This window comes from Equus asinus, chromosome 1 (assembly GCF_041296235.1).
Source record: "Equus asinus isolate D_3611 breed Donkey chromosome 1, EquAss-T2T_v2, whole genome shotgun sequence".
Taxonomy (NCBI): Eukaryota; Metazoa; Chordata; class Mammalia; order Perissodactyla; family Equidae; genus Equus; species Equus asinus.
In genome coordinates, this window is record NC_091790.1 from 176,219,384 (window position 1) to 176,237,090 (window position 17,707).

Below are 17,707 nucleotides of genomic sequence, written 5' to 3' on the forward strand. Positions count from 1 at the left end.
AGCTAGTTAGCTAAGTTACAAACATATTTCTTTTATGGACTAGATTTGCGTTAGTGGCTTTTTTGGTATGATTTTAAATATAGTGCTTTTAGATTTTTTAAGTTGTCAACCAAACATCTTTTTAGATGAATTAGCACAGGATATCCATATGCTAAAGTAAATGAAGAGGTGAGATGTTTTACCCCATCTCAGGATTTGGATTTCCTTCTCTTTAAGCAGTCCCCACTCATCCTCAATACTTTTTCTATTTTTTTGAGTAAGGTAATGAGCTGAAAGTATTCAAGTTGGCAGCCTAGTCCCTTCTGATTAGTTCAAAATGGGTTCCCCATCAATATTTTTTCTGTTCAGCAATTATTCAATTCCAGGATTGTGATAATGATGTTTTCTCTTAGAGAGTTATTGTGCTACTTAATTAATGTTTGGTACACACTTGGAGATCTTTGGATGGTGGATGATATTCTGGTGCCAAGGACGTTATTATTTCATTAAAATTAATGCCAAGATAAAACATAATGTGGAAGGTGATGGCCTGGAAATTGTTTTCTATTACCAAATGGAAAGAATATATTTGTTTGGCAACTTTCTAAGTACAGTGTAAGCAGGTGGCCACTAGCAGATTGATATGTGGAAGAGCAATGTTTCATCCAGATAATTTAGATTTTCATTGAATTATTTACAAAGTCTATAAAATCTTTTGCAAAGTGGAGATTTAGTTCAATTACTCTGTAAGAGGACAAATAGAAACCTATAAGGAAAAAGATAAAGCTTCAAATTAGATTTACCCCAACATGCTTACTTTAGTGTGGTGAAAGAGTATGACCTTGGAATTAAAGAAGGTGGATTTGAACCAGGGTCCATCAATGCTGAAGTCCCCAGACCCACAGACTAGATCTGTCTTTTTCACTGTGGTATTCCCAGGGTAGAGAACACAGCAGGCACATACCAGGAATTCAGTATCTATTTTTAAATGAATAAATGAGTGCATGACTTTGGGCAAAACATGTAATAATGCTAACATTTACTTAAAAGTGTTGTAAAAATCAACTCAGTTAATGGAATATTAATGAAATATTCCATTGTTCTAAAACCTTTTTGTGTACCATGTCTGTAAGATTAATAATAAACAAATCTGCTGACTTAGATTAGGATGCTTTTTGTTTACTCTCTCTAGCTTTAATTTTCTCCTGTTAGTTTTAACTCAAGTCCAGAACCATCCATACCACGTTTCTGATACAACAAAACATGAAACAACACAGATTAATTTATAAAATGTTGACTATAAAATTCTGAAACCCACTAATATTTATATTATAGGATGTAAAATAGCAAAGGACAAAGAATACATTTTAAAATAAACCCTAATCCCACTACTTGGAGATAACAATCACTGACATTTTCAATGTATTTCTTCACTCTGTTACAGACACACAGACACACATATATAAATGCATAAACACATGCATGCTGCATTCATTTTCATTTCATATTCTGAACATTAATATCTGAACCTCTAAATATTATTTTGAGTGGCTGCTAAATACACTTCATATTACTACTTATTTAAAAATTAACTAACTGAATTTCTGTCTCCAATGCTTAATTAAAATAAATAATAATGTGATAAAATGCATATATATAAAGTATCATAGTCATAGCTTTTTACTTTCTTAACATATATCACTTGATGAGGAATTATTGTTTAAAAGAGCATTCATAATAATTTATTTTGCACAGCAAAGGAAACCATCAACAAAATGAAAAGGCAACTTATTGAATGGGAGAAAATATTTGCAAATTGTATGTCTCATAAGGGTCTAATATCCAAAATATATAAAGAACTCATACAACTCAATAGCAAAAAACCAAACAATTTGATTTAAAAATGGGCAGAAGATTTGAATAGACATTTTTCCAAAGAAGACATACAGATGGCCAGCAAGTACATGAAAAGATGCTCAACATCATCAATCACCAAGGAAATGCAAATCAAAACCATAATATCACCTTACATCTGTTAGAATGGCTATTGTCAAAAAGACAAGAAATAACAAGTGTTGGTGAAGAGTGGAGAAAAGGGCACCATTGTGCAATGTTGGGAATATAAACTGGTGGAGAACACAGTATGGAAGTTCCTCAAAAAATTAAAAGTAGAACTAGCATATGATCCAGCAATTCCTCTTCTGGATATTTATCTGAAAAAAATGAAAACACTAATTCAAAGATGTCTGTGCACCCCCATGTTCATTTCAGCATTATTTATAATAGCCAAGATACAGAAATAATCTAAGTGTTCATTGATGGATGAACGGATAAAGAAATTGTGGCATATATGTGTGTGTGTGTCTATGTAGAGACAGACACACACATACATAATAGAATATTATTCAACCATAAAAAAGAATAAAATCTTGCCATTTGCAACAACATGGATGGGTCTCGAGGGTATTATGCTAAATGAAATGTCAGACAGAGAAAGACAAATGCATATGATCTCTTGTATGTGGAATTTAAACAACGAAGCCTCTAGATACAGAGAACAGATTGGTGGTTACCAGAGGTGTGGAGTTCGGGGTGGGAGAAAGGGGTGAAGGGGGCGGGTCAAAGATTAAACAAACAATAATTTAATGCTGTTGATACAAAATATATAATAGCCCTCACAATTAATGTAAATACAATGACATCTAAGAATTACACTACCACCAGCAGTTTCCTTGTATGTATGCTTCTTGCTCATTTATATTTCATGTTTTGTAATATATGTGTTCATATTCTTTGTCCATTTTTTAGTGTCATCCTTGATGTTTTTCATTTGGTTTATAATGGATTATTTGTTAAATATAGAACAAGCTTTTTATGTAGGAAAATATTAATTAGTTTGTCATGTATTTCCCCATTTGGAACAAAGGCACTTGGGCAGGAACATGGCCAGAGCATTGGAGAGAAAGTGGCCAGTTGTGCAAAAAGGAATGAAGCAGATAGTATTAAGAAATGATGTCTGAGGTGGGAGATTGAGAGCAAATGGGCCTTGCAGGATATTGTAAGATCATTAGCATTAACTTGAAGCAAAATAGGGAGCTGTTGCAGGATTCTGAGAGGAGTCACTTAGCTTTTTAAAGGATGACTCTACTCTGGCTACTGTCTTGAGAATAGACTGTAAAGGAGGCAAAGTAAAAGCAAACAAGTTAGGAAATATTACAGAAATCAGAAGAGAGACGACGTTGCCTTTGGACTAAAAGAGAAGCAGAGGAGAGGGCGGGGAATGGTCAGGTTCTAGAAATATTTTAACGGTCTTACTAAAGGATAGGGATGTTGATTAGAATCCTTCCGATATGTTGGTGATTATATATACAAGTCTGGATTTCAGGAGAAACATCTGAACTGGAGATGTAAATCTTAGAATGGCTGACCCAGAAATAGTACTTAAAGCACTGGGAATGAATGAGATCTCAAAGGGAAAATAGGAGGAGAGGAACAGGCACCAAGCGCTGGGCCACTGGAACACTGAAAGAGAAGAAAGAAGAGGAGAAACCAGCAAAGGAAGCTGCAAAGGGGTGAACAGTGAGGCAGGAGGAAAATCAGGAAAGGTAGAAGAATGTGAATAAAAGAGAAGGGTGTGATCGGCTGAGACAAATGCCATTGTTAGGTCAAGTATGATGATTTAACAACATGAAACTCATGAGCACAGTGTCTTCAAGCAAAAGCCTAATTGGATTGAATTTAAGAGTGAATTGGATGAGAAAAAAATGAGGATAGAAAAGTCATTCAAGGATCCTTGCTACAAAGTACTACAATGCTTCAAAGCAGACAGGGAGAGTGGGTTCAAGCAGAACTTTACATTTTATTTCATACTTAGAATGGGAGAAATCCAGACTACTTGTAAGCTAATGAGAATTATCTAGTAGAGAATAAACATTTGAATGTATCAGTAAAACAGGTAAGAATTACTAGAGCAAACTTCTTGAGTAAAAAAGAGGGACTAGGGGCCTGCCCTGTGGCAAAGTGGTTAAGTTTGTGCACTTCGCTTCGGCTGCCTGGGGTTCACGGGTTCAGATCCAGAGTACAGACCTACACACAGCTCATCAAGCCATGCTGTGGTGGCATGCCATATACAAAGAAGAGGAAGATTGGCATGGATGTTTGCTCAGGGACCATCTTCTCCAGGCAAAAAGAAGAAGATTGGCAACAGATGTCAGCTCTGTGCCAATCTTCCTCACAAAAAAAAAGAAAAAGAAAGAAAAGAGGGGATAAAATTTAGTGCACAAGTACAGCATTTAGCTTTACATAAGAGCAAGAACAATCCATCTTTGAGGCATGAAGTCAGGTGCAAATGCTGTAGGTGTATAGGGATGGAAATGCGAATCAATGGAAATTGTGTTCTCATGGTATCTTCATTTCATCTGCTTCATATTTTTTCTTGATGAAACATTCCAGTTGTTGATGTAGCCAGTTTCACTAACCTTCTTCTATAGGCTCTGTAGTTTTTATATCTTTCATTAAAATTCTTCCCTTACTTGATGTGATTAAAATTGTCCCTATATTTTATTCCATAAGTTTTGCCCTTTACATTTAATTCTTTAATCTACCCAGATCACATTTTTTAGAGTAAAAATTATAAAAGGTAGGATAAACATTAGTCATCTAATTTGAATTTTAAAAATTAAAGATGTATTTAGGGATCATCAATATACTAATACTTTGTCTCCTAATAATGAATTATAATATACTTTTTATTAATTGTGGGTTTTTTGTTGTTTTTTAAATAAAGTCCTACACATACTTTGTTAGAGTTATTTTGGGTACTTAATTGTCTTTGTTAATACTGTAAATGGTATACTTTTTAAAAGTAATTTAAATATCTGATTAAAGTACTGAACTTGGAAGAGTACATCAAGAAATATCTATATTTTTATCCAACTGCCCTTAAATAATGGTTTAAGCACTTGAATGACTCTTAAGACAGAAGCCATCAATTTCAGAACACTTTCAGTTGCAAAACACATTTTTATCTCAGTACTCGTAATTCGTTTTTAGCTATTAAAAAGATGGTTCCCATGAAGTCCAATTTAAAATTGAAATCTCACTTCCAGTTCATGGATTTTCCCTTTCCCTAGCTCAGGGCTGACTTAGGCCTTGGAGACGTGGAGTAGAAGATTCTTTCACTGTTCCTTCTTTGCTCATTACTTTCTCAACCTCTCTGCAACTGCTCGGTTCCCCTTCCCTCTCCAATCTAAGTGTGGTGTCAAAGCAACAATTGCACTGCACAAAGTTAAACAGGCAAGGAAGATTTGTTCAGTACTGTTGATGAGGGGAGAGAGGCAAGAACTCAGTAGGAGCTCAACACGGTGAAATAAAGGGTTGCAGGGTTTTTAAGAGCTGACATGGGGGAGTGGTCTTAGGCCACCTGTGTTTACTAATTGGCTGTACCCAAAGGAAAATTAAACTCTCTCTTATCTTCATAACAAAAGCAGTTTTGCAAGTTGGAGAGAGGCTCCTACCAAAATTAGACTCCTGCCCTCCCACAGAAACTGGGAGATAGGTGCTCTGTCTTCCCTGATGATTGCATTTCGAAGGATGGCTCCTAGGTCCTTGAGAAAGACATATTGGGTTGTAAAACTGGCAAGAGGCTTTTAAAAAGATTAACATGTCAATGAGGCAGAGAAAGAATTTACAAGTACAAGTTTTCTAAAGTAAATGCTCTAAGTAAAGGGAAGTCAGGGCCTAGAGTCAGGAGGAAGCCTGTCTAAAGTTTAGTCAAGCTCAGGGGAAGGGTAAGGCCATCTTGACCAGTGGGTACACATTGCTGCTCTCTTGTCTTGTGCCTTAAAATTTAGAGACAACAGGAAAAATCTCCTTTTTTCATCTGTAAACTTTTCTAATTGTTTATGCTTGTGATAGAAATACAGTTGATTTGTGTATATTGACTTTTCTTTTATTCCAGAAAACTCGTGAATTCTTTTTATTATAATAGATTATCATAAGATCTCTTAGGTTTTGTTTGTAAGCAGTTACCTTGCCAGCAAATTAAGACAGTTTTTTTTCTTTACTTGACTTTCTCTGCTTGACTTTAAAGAGAATGCCACTAATATCTCACCTTTAAGTATGAAATCTCATGTCAATTTTTGGGAGGATTCTATGAGAAAGATAATACGCATACATTTTTATTTTATTAAGATTTTACCTAGGGATTTAATTTTAAGAGGATTTTTCTCTCATTATCATGGATTTGGAAATATAATACTTATAAATTTAATATAGTCAAAGTTAGCAATTTTTTTGTTAGCAATTTATGTATTTTTGAAGATGACCTAGAAATTCACTTCTAACACTTTTTAAAATGTTATCTTTTATGTTTAAATGTTTAATGCCTCTGGAATTAATGTTAGTGAATGCCATGTCATACGGCTCTAGTAATTTTCCTGATTTGTGATGTCATTAGAATTATCTATAACATGTGGTGTTATGCTAGGATTTGTTCTTTGGCACAGTTCTTTATAACATAATGACACATATCACAGACTCTGGAGCCAGAATACTGAGGTTGAAAATCCAGCTTCTCTACCTTTGGCTCTGTGTCCTTGGTGGATAGTGCCTAGTATACTCATCTGTAAAACTCAGATAAGAGTCATACCATGGCAAGAAAATTCTAAAAATGTTCCCCCAAGATTCCCACCTCCAGGTTATTCAATCAAATGCTAACCTGCTGGTGTGAAGGGATTTTGCAGATGAAATTAATGTTACTGATCACTGGCATTAAGATAGAGAGATTATCCTGAATTATCCAGGTGGGCTGAATGTAATTACATGAGCTCTTAAAAGCAGAAGGGGAAGAAAGAAGAGGAAGGCAGTCAGAGACACTTGGGTATAGAAAGCAGAGTCTTGAGATGTGGTAGAAGGGAAAGTCAAAGAGCATAAGAAGGACTCATCCCACAGTTGCTGGCTCTGAAGATGGAAAAAGGGGCCACGCACTGCCAAGGAATGCAGGCAGCCTCTAGAAGCTGAAAATGATGCTTGGCTGACAGCCAGCAAGGAAATGAGGCCTCAGTCCTACAACCACAAGGAAGTTAATTCAGCCAACAACCTAAATGAGTTTGGAAGTGGATTCTTCCCTAGGGCCACAAATAAGGAGCACAGCACTGAGACACTTTGATTTTAGGCTGGCAGAATCCTGTTCGACATTTGACCTACAGAAACTATGAGTTAGTAAATTGGTGTTGTTTTAAACCACTAAATTTGAGGTAATTTGTCATGGCAGCAAGAGAAAACTAAGACGTGCATACATGAAAGAATTGGTATGCATATTAAATAAATTCATTTATGTAAAACAGAACAGTACCTAGCAGGTATTAAGTGATATATAAAATTCTGACTATTATTATTATAGTATATATATACAGGAAGTAGTATAAGCTACTCCCTAAATGATTTCATTCACTCAAATCAGATCTAATTTGTTGTAAAGTTATAGTACATATAATATCTGGTGTGCGATATACTCTCATATTCTTCTTTTTAATGGGTTCTTGGGTATTCTCATTCATTTGTCCTTCCTAACTATCAAATTTAAATCACAGTTGGAATTCTTATTAGAAATACATTAAAATTTATACATTCAATTCTACTTTCAGATTCTATTTATAAAAATCATAGCTTTTGTAATCAGATTATTATTATTATTGAATACTTTTATTGTGTTTGTGCTCTTTCAAGAATTATCTTTGCTATTTCTTTTAACTCATATCCATTTTTCTATTACTTTAGATCAGCTTTTCTTTCATCTTCAAGGATACATGTTTTTGTTTGTTTGCATTTCATTCTCTGTTCTCCAAATCTGTTATTTATTGATACATAATGAACACCCCATGTTTAACATATTAATGTTTCTCATTCTAACTATTTGCCTTTGTTCTCTGAATTATGAGACATTTCTAAAGTTTTCATCTATATCACTGATTCCATTTTGTTTAGTTTTCATGCAAAAACAGATCAAGTTTTAGGAACTTTTTTATTTTCCTTATAATATCCCAGTGAGATTCTCCTTTCCTTCCTCCCTGCTTTCACATTCTTTTTCTTGATCCTTCATTTTTATCACATACATTTTCATTTGAATTTATTGTTAGCATCTCATCTTCTATTTTTTTATCATCACTTTCTTGAATTTTTAAGAATAACAATTATATTTTTCCTATTTATCTTCATTGCTATTTCACTTTTTATGCTGACTTTTCCACTGGTTTTATTATGAAATTCAGGTGCTTTTTGTTTCCTAGTTATTCAATGAAGACTGTTCCAGCTTGGCTTAGGTTTTGACATAAACAGAATGGGTAAATTATTTCTGTTTTCCTAATTCATTGAGTCAGAAATTAATCTGGGTTGTAAAATATGTGCCCCCAACACTCTGTTGTTTAAGGTTCATTTATCTAACATGATTCTACTGAAATTCAAGGGCTTTCTTGTTTCTAGTGACAGGGAATTTATAGCTGGAACATCTGAAGTAGGCTGCATTTTTTTCCTTTTCAAAAGCAGTACATGAACCACCGTAACTCCTAACATACCAACATTCTAGCTTGTTCCATTTCCGCACCTCTCTATGATGGACTTTACATGGTAGGGTATAACAGGCCACTAGGTGCCCAATTCTGCCCCGAAATGGAAATGAATAAGAACTAAAGCATCCAAGTAGTCACATTCTTGGGAGGGGGCTGGGGAAGAAAGCTCCTCCTGTAAGGTGTATGCATGTATGTTTCAGGTGGAGAAAGGAATAGATATTTCTCCTTTCTAGTCTGGAAGGATTTATTTTCTCTGTGATTGCATGGATATCTGCCATCATCTACTTAACACATTTCATTTTTTGCTTTAGTGTGACAGCTTTTTCAGGGACCTGGAAAATCTTTCACCACTGTTCACAGATTTTGGTTGTTTTAAAGCTTTGTATCTCTCTCTGTGTTTTCATGAGCATTTCAGTTGGAACTCAGTAGCCCTAGCTAGCAGTGGTTATTTCAAATGGTAGTAGGATTTCTTTCTTTTTGCTATATAGTTCATCAACCCAATAGGCAGCAGAAAATCATCGAAGATTTTGGCAATAGATTGACTGCTGGCCTTTCTTTGTGAGGCTGATATTTTTGGTACTATTTTGTATTTTCACAGGCATTTGAAGTATTTTGCGAAAACTGCAATGCAATGTGTGGTGACATCTTAAATTCCGATTTTCACATTTTAATTTTTCATGATCGTCAAATAAGCTAACTAATCTCTCCATATCCTTTCAAGTTACTTGATCACACAGAGAAGATTTTTTTTTTTTCCTGCTTTATCTCCCCAACCCCCGCTCCCCGGCCCCGTACACAGTTGTATATCTTAGTTGCAGGTCCTTCTAGTTGTGGGATATGGGACGCCGCCTCAACGTGGCCTGACGAGCGGTACCATGTCCGCGCCCAGGAGCCGAACCCTGGGCCGCCGCAGCCGAGCGCGCGAACTTAACCACTTGGCCACAGAGCCGGCCCTGAGAAGATATTTTTAAAATACTGTTGTGTTTAGTCACATTTTTCCAGAGAGAAGTCCTTTAATCTTATGTGTCAATAATAAATCAGCATAACCTGGCAGATAGTGATGTGAATATCCACAGACTGTGTCTTATTTTGTTGATGTTTTCCCAGTATGATGCAACCACATGATGGAATTCTATATGTATGTAGATTAGAAGTCTACGTGTTATTAAACTCATTTTCAACAATTGACATCAAGACATCTCAAAAGTTTTGACCTGTTTTAAGTAAGTCACAAAGATATTTCTCACCCAACTTCCCAGTTCCTATTATTGTTTTTCCATCTTATTCTTTTGAAAATAATTGGCTTTCATGCACTCTTTCATCTTTTTAAAAGCTCAAGGAGGGCCTTTAAAAGAAGCAGACTGGGCAAAAATAAAAATGCTTCAAAGGAAAACTGAAGCACAATTTGAAACTGTGTCACAGAGCTGGGAGCTGAAGGAAAATAGAAAATGTGCTCAGACTAATGGAGAGCTGCCTGAATGGAGCCTGACTTCTCCAGTTACTGTTTTGGAGGGTTATAAGCGGCAATGCATTCAGTGCATCACAGCTTCGAACCATCGTCAAAGTGTCTCTCCTTTAGTCCAGGGCTACAGGTATTCGGCATCAACTTGGCTGGCTTTCAGCCCTTTCCTCCAAGAGAGACTCTCTTATTTACATACTTGCACTGCCGTCGTAGCCCTGTTCCTCTTTCTAAAATCACAAGAAAAGGTAAAAAGAGAATATATGGGGTTTTAGATGGAAGAAACCATCCAGGGCTAGTCCCTTCTCTCTCTTCAACTCATACGCAGTCCAAGTCAAACCACATTATACAGACATGAAATGTTATTAATAACATGGAAAATATGCAGTAGTGATATAAATAATTAGAAGACTAAGTAGATTTTTCTTATGCCCATGGGGCATGATCTTTTTATCTATGGATAAGAAACAGATTACTGAATGTAGAGGGCTTTTTATTTTTTAATATTTTTTTTCCTCTTCTCCCCAAAGCCCCCCAGTACATAGTTGTATGTTCTAGTTGTAGATCCTACTGGTTGTGCAGAGGGCTTTAAATAACAAACATTTTAATAAGTATCACTGTTTTTTGAATCACAAATATGGGCATGGCTCAGGGGTGATTCTCCCATTCCACGCGGCATCAACTCTCCAGTAACAGTATTTCGCTGAGAGCTAGACTGATCTGGATAGTTTAAAATGGCTTCGCTCATCTGTCTGGCACCTTGGGAAGGAAGGGCCGAAGTCAGAGCTCAACTCGACCCCTCTCCCATGTAGTTTTAGGGCCTCGCCAAATGGTCTCCCCAGCTAAGTAGTTGGTCATCTTTCATGGTGACTCAGGATTCCAAGATGCTAAGATAGAAGTTGCTACATGTTTTAGAGGTTAAGTACAGAGTGTCACCTTTATTGTTCAAAGCAGTCTTGAGCCAGCCCAGACGAGGGGAATAAGCATATACTCTAATGCTCAATGAAAGAAGAATGAATTTGTGGCTTACTTTTCTCCACCTGAGGACACCATATATTTTCAGTGCTTCAAAGCAATTTATGGAATATTTAATGTCCTTCAATTTAGTTCTACGTGTGCATTCAGTTCAATAGCTCTTGTAGATAGCAATTCACATTTTAATATAGTCACCAGATATTCCCTATTCTCTGCATGTATGTGTTTGTGTGAGCGCGCTCATGCACAAGTTTGTTCCCGCCCAACCTCCGGCCCATACCATCTACATAAAACAGTGAATTTGAGGCAGCTAGCCTAAGTTCTGAAGCATTTTAAAGTGGTATGTGATAAGAGTTGAAGAAGATAATTTCTCTCTAGGAAACAATATGGCATAAACACCATATATTCAGCAGTCTGTTAACCAAGTATCATTTTAGATTTATAAAAGAAAAACAAATTGCGAGTGGATGATGAATGGAGGCATAACAGCTCTGAGCCCATCCTCTGCTTTATCTCTAGCAGGAAGATGTTGTTGGGAAAGACAGCAAAACAAGAGCTGGTGAAACTAAAAGTGGTAGATGATGATAAGGGGAGGAAAATAGCAGGTATTCTTATTTGTTTACCTGACTATAATTGAGTAGAATTATACAAAGGAAAGATGGAGAGAGAGACAGGCAAGAAAGGAGACAAGAACCAGAAAGATGAAAGTGGTGGGGGAGAGGTGAGAGAGGGAAGAAAAAAATACAAGGAAAATGAAAAGTAAAGAAGTAGAGGAAGGAAACACTTCTAGCTACTTTTTGCGTCTCAGACACACAAAATTTGTTTCTGATGAAGTATCCATCAACACAAAATAAGCTTTATTGCCATGATGGTCATCGCCAGGAAAATTATTTTAAGCTGCTATTAACTACTAGAATGGAGGAATTGTTTGGTTGGTTTGTTGGTTTGTTTATTTCGTGGCCTTTTCAGTACCTAACACAATGCTAGGAACCGTGCACATATTAAACCCGGGTCATGTGAAAGAAAAGATAATTGAATCTAAACATTTGACCAGATTGGGATATAATGAATGGATCATGTATCTTGGCTTTATTTTTATATTACATGTATCATTTTATAACACCTTTGTAGATATCATCTAAGTAAAGAGGTAAAAAAATATTAAGATAATTAGATTTGGGGAATGGGCATAAGGTCCTTTTCACTTTCTTTTTTTTGTGCGTAAGGAAGATTGGTTCTCAACTAACATCTGTGTCAATCTTCCTCTATTTTGTATGTGGTATGCTGCCACAGCATGGCTTGATGAGTGACGTGTAGATCTGCACTGGGTATCCGAACCTGCGAACCCTGGGCCACTGAAGCAGGGCGCACAAACTTAACCACTACGCCACTGGGCCGGCCTCCCTTTTCACTTTCTTAATGAATGATTGTAAACTTGGTTGAGGATATGTCTAAGATAGGAAGGTAAGTATTAACATATACTCAATGAATATCACACTTCTATTTAAAATTAGTCATATTTTTATGATGTACTGTTTCTTATATTTATCACAATGCTTATGAAATAAATGAAAACACCATCGCCCTATAGCATAACACTACCCATTTGTGTAGCAAAATCATGACTTGTTTCCAGGCCTCTATTTTAGGAATCTAAAGTGAGAACGCCATCATAAGGAAGGCTAGTCTCAGAATCTTAAGTCATTAAAAAGGAATCTATACAAATCTATATTGAGGATCCAAGGCATCCTCAAAATGAACATGAAGAACACCTTGTGAGTGTAGATTAAGAAATGCATCGTCTTTAATTAGGTACTATTTCTCTTTTACAATGTATTATATAATGTAAATATATATAGATAAGCTTTAGGGACATACACATCAAGATTTATGCAAATCTAAAGATGAAGCTTGACAATTATTAGACATGTGATTTCTAATAGAAATGACTCCTGGAAAGTAGTTACCATGTTTACACGACCATGATTTTGTACTTGTTTTGTCAGTTTTGGGAATTAATTATAATATGCATATAAGTTTTTTAAATAACCCTCACTTGAAAGTATCAAGTTATAATGGCTTTATACAAACTTTATTAACTACTGTAGAATTTAACGAGAGCTTCTGCTTCATCTACGTGAGTGTGTGTACATATATATGTACTACATATAGCAATTTCCTTGGGATGCCTGAAGCTTTGTTAGTGCTATAATATTATGTGCCTTATCAGTGGTTTAAAGTATTTATCCAAAGCAATCTGCATCATATATTTCAAAGAGGAATAAACAAGAGAGTCTATATTTATGTAGCACTGTTGTTCTACTGAAGCTATTCCTAGAGGGAAGGCTCTCCACTATTTATTTAGAAGCTTATGATGTTTCAATAATTTTTTTCTGGTTCAGAGAAAAACAGTCAAAAGAACACAGCAACTTCTTTAACTTATTATACGTACATCTCGTTAATTAATCTTCTCCTAAATTCCCTAGTGTTTGTATACAAGAAATCCACTTGATATAGGAAATTTTAGAAACTGTGTTTTGGGCATGCTTGCCACTACCAACCATCAATTTCAAAAGAACTTAAATATCACTATCTTCAAAGATCTACTTAAACAGTTTCTACTGCAAAACATTCTTGATTAAAGTTTAAAATAATTAAAATTCTCTTTTTTTCTCCTCTCTTTAAACTCTGTTGTTAACTTACTTTCAAAATTTAAGTATATGTGGGACAAAATGTATGCAAAGATGGCTTAATAACAAATACGGAAATTGAAATGCTCATATAACAATAACTTCAACATATTTAAATTAATGCTTGAGATAAGTCCATGTGTATATACTTCGGACTGATAAAGTAGTACACAATACGTGTCAGGTGCTGTGCTAGGGCCTGGAGATTTAATAATAAGCAAATAGCCTCTGTACACAGTTTATGAGATTTCCTGAGAGAAAAGGTATATCCAATTTGAATTAAAGCATATTCTTGGCGACATGAAATATTTCAAACGTTATTCTTTAATTCTAAAACATGCTAAGAATTTTTGCAGTTTAAATCAAGAATCAAAATAAATTTTAAAATTAAATTACTACTTCTGCCAAAGTCAGAAAAGAGCTTATCATTTAACATCTCATATAATCCACTAATCATTCTATATTATCCTTAACACATAAAAATTCAATTATTTAATTTAAGAGGCAGTCTATTTCATTGTTTCCGGGTAACTATAAGGCAAAATTTTTACTTAAAATGAACGAAAACCTGCTGGTTGTCATTCCCAGGTGCTTGGGGTGTGAGGAAGGAGGATGTAGACAATTTTACTATTTAAATCCTAATAATTCTACTCTATATCACAATTATACGTCATTTGCTTTTTTTTTGTCCATCTTGCTCAGTGGAATAAAATTTCCACAAGAGTGGGGATTTTGTCTTGTTGACTGCTGTTTTCCAACCATTTAGAACAGATCTTTCCCAGTAAATGGCATTCCATAAATGTTGGATGAATGGGTAAACAAATATAGTATAATAGAGTGTGGCAGATGCTATTGATGAATCAGCACGTTTGCCTTGGGCCATCTAAGTTCACCTCTAGCTGCAGATAGTTTTCAATATGCTGATTGCTTTTAAACTCAAGATCCTGCATCTGTCTCCCTTCTCTGCCCCAGGGCTTTCTCCAGCACCAAGGAGCTCCCTCCCCACGTCAGATGCAATTCTGTAGTGTGGCGGAGTCTCACATTTGGCAGTAACACTCCACCAATGTAGGATGAGAGTTCATAGATACATGCCAGGGTCTAGCTCTCCAGTAAGACAATCCTGGATTTGTGCCACAGTGTTTCACAGAGGACCCTTCACCCAAGCAGGATTGAGCCTTGAGCCTTAGGAGCAACTCCCTCATTAATAATTTCTTTATTGGCTTTCCTCTGTCTCACTTTCTCCAGTTTTTTACCTGTGCTTCTCAGGACTGCACTGGGAAAAACCCGACTATGGACACATATCATCAATGGTGATATTTCCTCTGAGCAATGCTTAATTGCATTAATTTTTTTTCTCCCCAAAGCCCCAGTACATGGTTGCATATCCTAGTTGTAAGTCATTCTAGTTCTTCTATGTGGGATGACTCCACAGCATGTCTTGATGAGTGGTCTATAGGTCCATGCCCAAGATCCGAACTGGCAAAGCCCGGCCACCAAAAGTAGAGCATATGAACTTAACCACTTAGCCATGAGGCCAGCCCCTGGGCAATGCTTATTATTACATCAAGTTGAAATTAATGAGCAAGTGCATAAGAATTAACCTGGCTGATTTTGTTATATGTCTGAATTAGGAAAAAACCCACAAATTTGGGAGTCATCAAAATTATCTATGAAAATAACTTGGCCAGTATTTAAATAAAAAGTACTAATAGATTTCAAATACGTTTTGTGTAGAAATGTGTATTCATGGGCCAGCCCCATGGCCGAGTGGTTAAGTTCCCATACTCCACTTTGGTAGCGCAGGGTTTTGCCACTTCAGATCCTGGGCACAGACCTAGCACTGCTCATCAAACCATGCTGAAGCAGCATCCCACATAGCAGAAACAGAAGGATCTACAACTAGAATATACAACTATGTACTGGGGAGCTTTGGGGAGAAGAAGAAGAAAAAGAAGAAGATTGGCAACAGATGTTAGCTCAGGTGCCAATCTAAAAAAAAAGAAAAGAAAAGAAATACGTATTCATCCTCATACTTTATTTCAGTGCCTACCACCCTGCTACTCCTGAGTGCCCATCTGGGTTGAAATTGTGGAGAAGGGCCCATCTTATGCAAAAAATAAATTATATCATTTCATATTTAACAATTATCTTCCCTGGAGCTTAAATAATTACATTTCAAGACAAATAGTCAAAACATAGAGAAATGAAATCTTTTATCTTGTATATTTCTCAACTACAAGAATTTTCAGACTTTGAGGGTAAACCTTCCAAACTTCATTTTGAATATTATTTGTTTTCTACTGGGTTTTCAACTACATTTGATTTTTGAAACATCTCTCCTTGAAAAGATAAACTTCAAAAATGAAGATGAAAAGAAATTTAGAATAGCTCATTTTAACTTTAAATGAGAAATATCAAAACTGACATATGTTTTTCCACACATATAACCTAGCAGCGGTACTTTTTGATGTTTGGTGTATTTGTTTTGTGTGATTTTGCAAAATAAGATAAAATGAGATCCGTCTTTTTCATTATCAAAAACATGTTATGAGCTAACCCATGTGATGAAAAAGTGAACAAAAGAGATTCTACATTTGATGAGAGGACTCTATGCTAACATCTCTCAGTGTATGTGTTATATAAGAAGGTAGTATTAAAATTACTAAGCCTTCTTGCTAAATCAAATGACCGTAGTGGGTTCACTGGTGTTAAGGTAAGCCCCGCTATATGGTGTTTGAAAGAACAGATAAATTTATTTCACTTTTGTGTAATAGTTAAGTTAATAGTCAAGACAACTCTGTTCTACATGGACATTCCGAGACTTGGATATCTTCTATCATGTTGTAGCCACATCTCATAAAGCGTTTTCATTGTCTCAAAGCTGAATCACTGTGGGTTCTAACTATTCTGTCAGGATAAGGCCCCCATCTTGAGGACTAAACACAGAAGTAGAAAACATCACCTCTCACATTGTGTTGACAATCACTTAGTCATCTAGACACACCTCATTCCAAAAGAAGTGGGAAATACCACATCACCAGAAAGAAGGAAAGACACATTTGGGAAAACCACTCACCTTTCCCTAAGCAAATATTTAGGTCTCAGTCACTAATAAGTATAAAAACATTTCATGTAATTTTAGAATTCTTGAGATTGGCATAAGTTTGAAAGACAGTATTGTAGTATTCATCCACATTATGTTTGCTTAATAAATGTTGTTGAGCAGCTCTTTTGAACAAGGATTTTAATTTCTAATGTATAAATCAAATCTGGTTTATGACACACTTTAATAAAATATTGATGTAAGGCAATTAGTAACCTGTCACGTTCAAAGAAGTTTAGAAGCAAAACATCTCATGTAGGTGTTTATGTCTAACTGCTTGAGCATGGATTTATTTCAGAATTATTACAGAATCATCCCGATTCATAAGATTGCTGGGTTTTTTGCAAAAGCTGAAGTACGGAAATTGCAATTATCACACACATTCTTCCCTGGTGATAAAATTAATGGCACTGAGCACATAGGCAAAGACAGCTTCATCTTTTAGTGAGCTGATGTGTACACTAGTAACATAACAAACAAATAAAAATCCCCAAACCCTCTTCTATTACAACCCCCTAGAGAGCTGAAAATATCAGTAATTTTATCTTCCAACACAACACAACATATCATCAGAGAATTTGATCAGCCAAACAAACAATATTGTGAGAACATTTGCCTGATGTGGGTATTGCCATACACTTTAAATATTTATTACAATAATTATAATTATTATTTAATAATAATTGTTGCAGCCTTTAGTTTCAAAAACATCAAGCTTCTTTGCATTGTTCTATTATGTGGAGATTGAAAACTATATATTTAAAATTGATGCTTTGTGTACAAGACTATAGCATTAATTTTATAAAACAGAAAGCCAAAATGAGTCAACTTAATAATGGCTTCATCTAGGTTAGTGAAATAGTTTTGCAATGGCACACATTTTTGAAATAAAGTAGACTAATGGAAAGGACATAAAAGATACAAGGGTATTTAT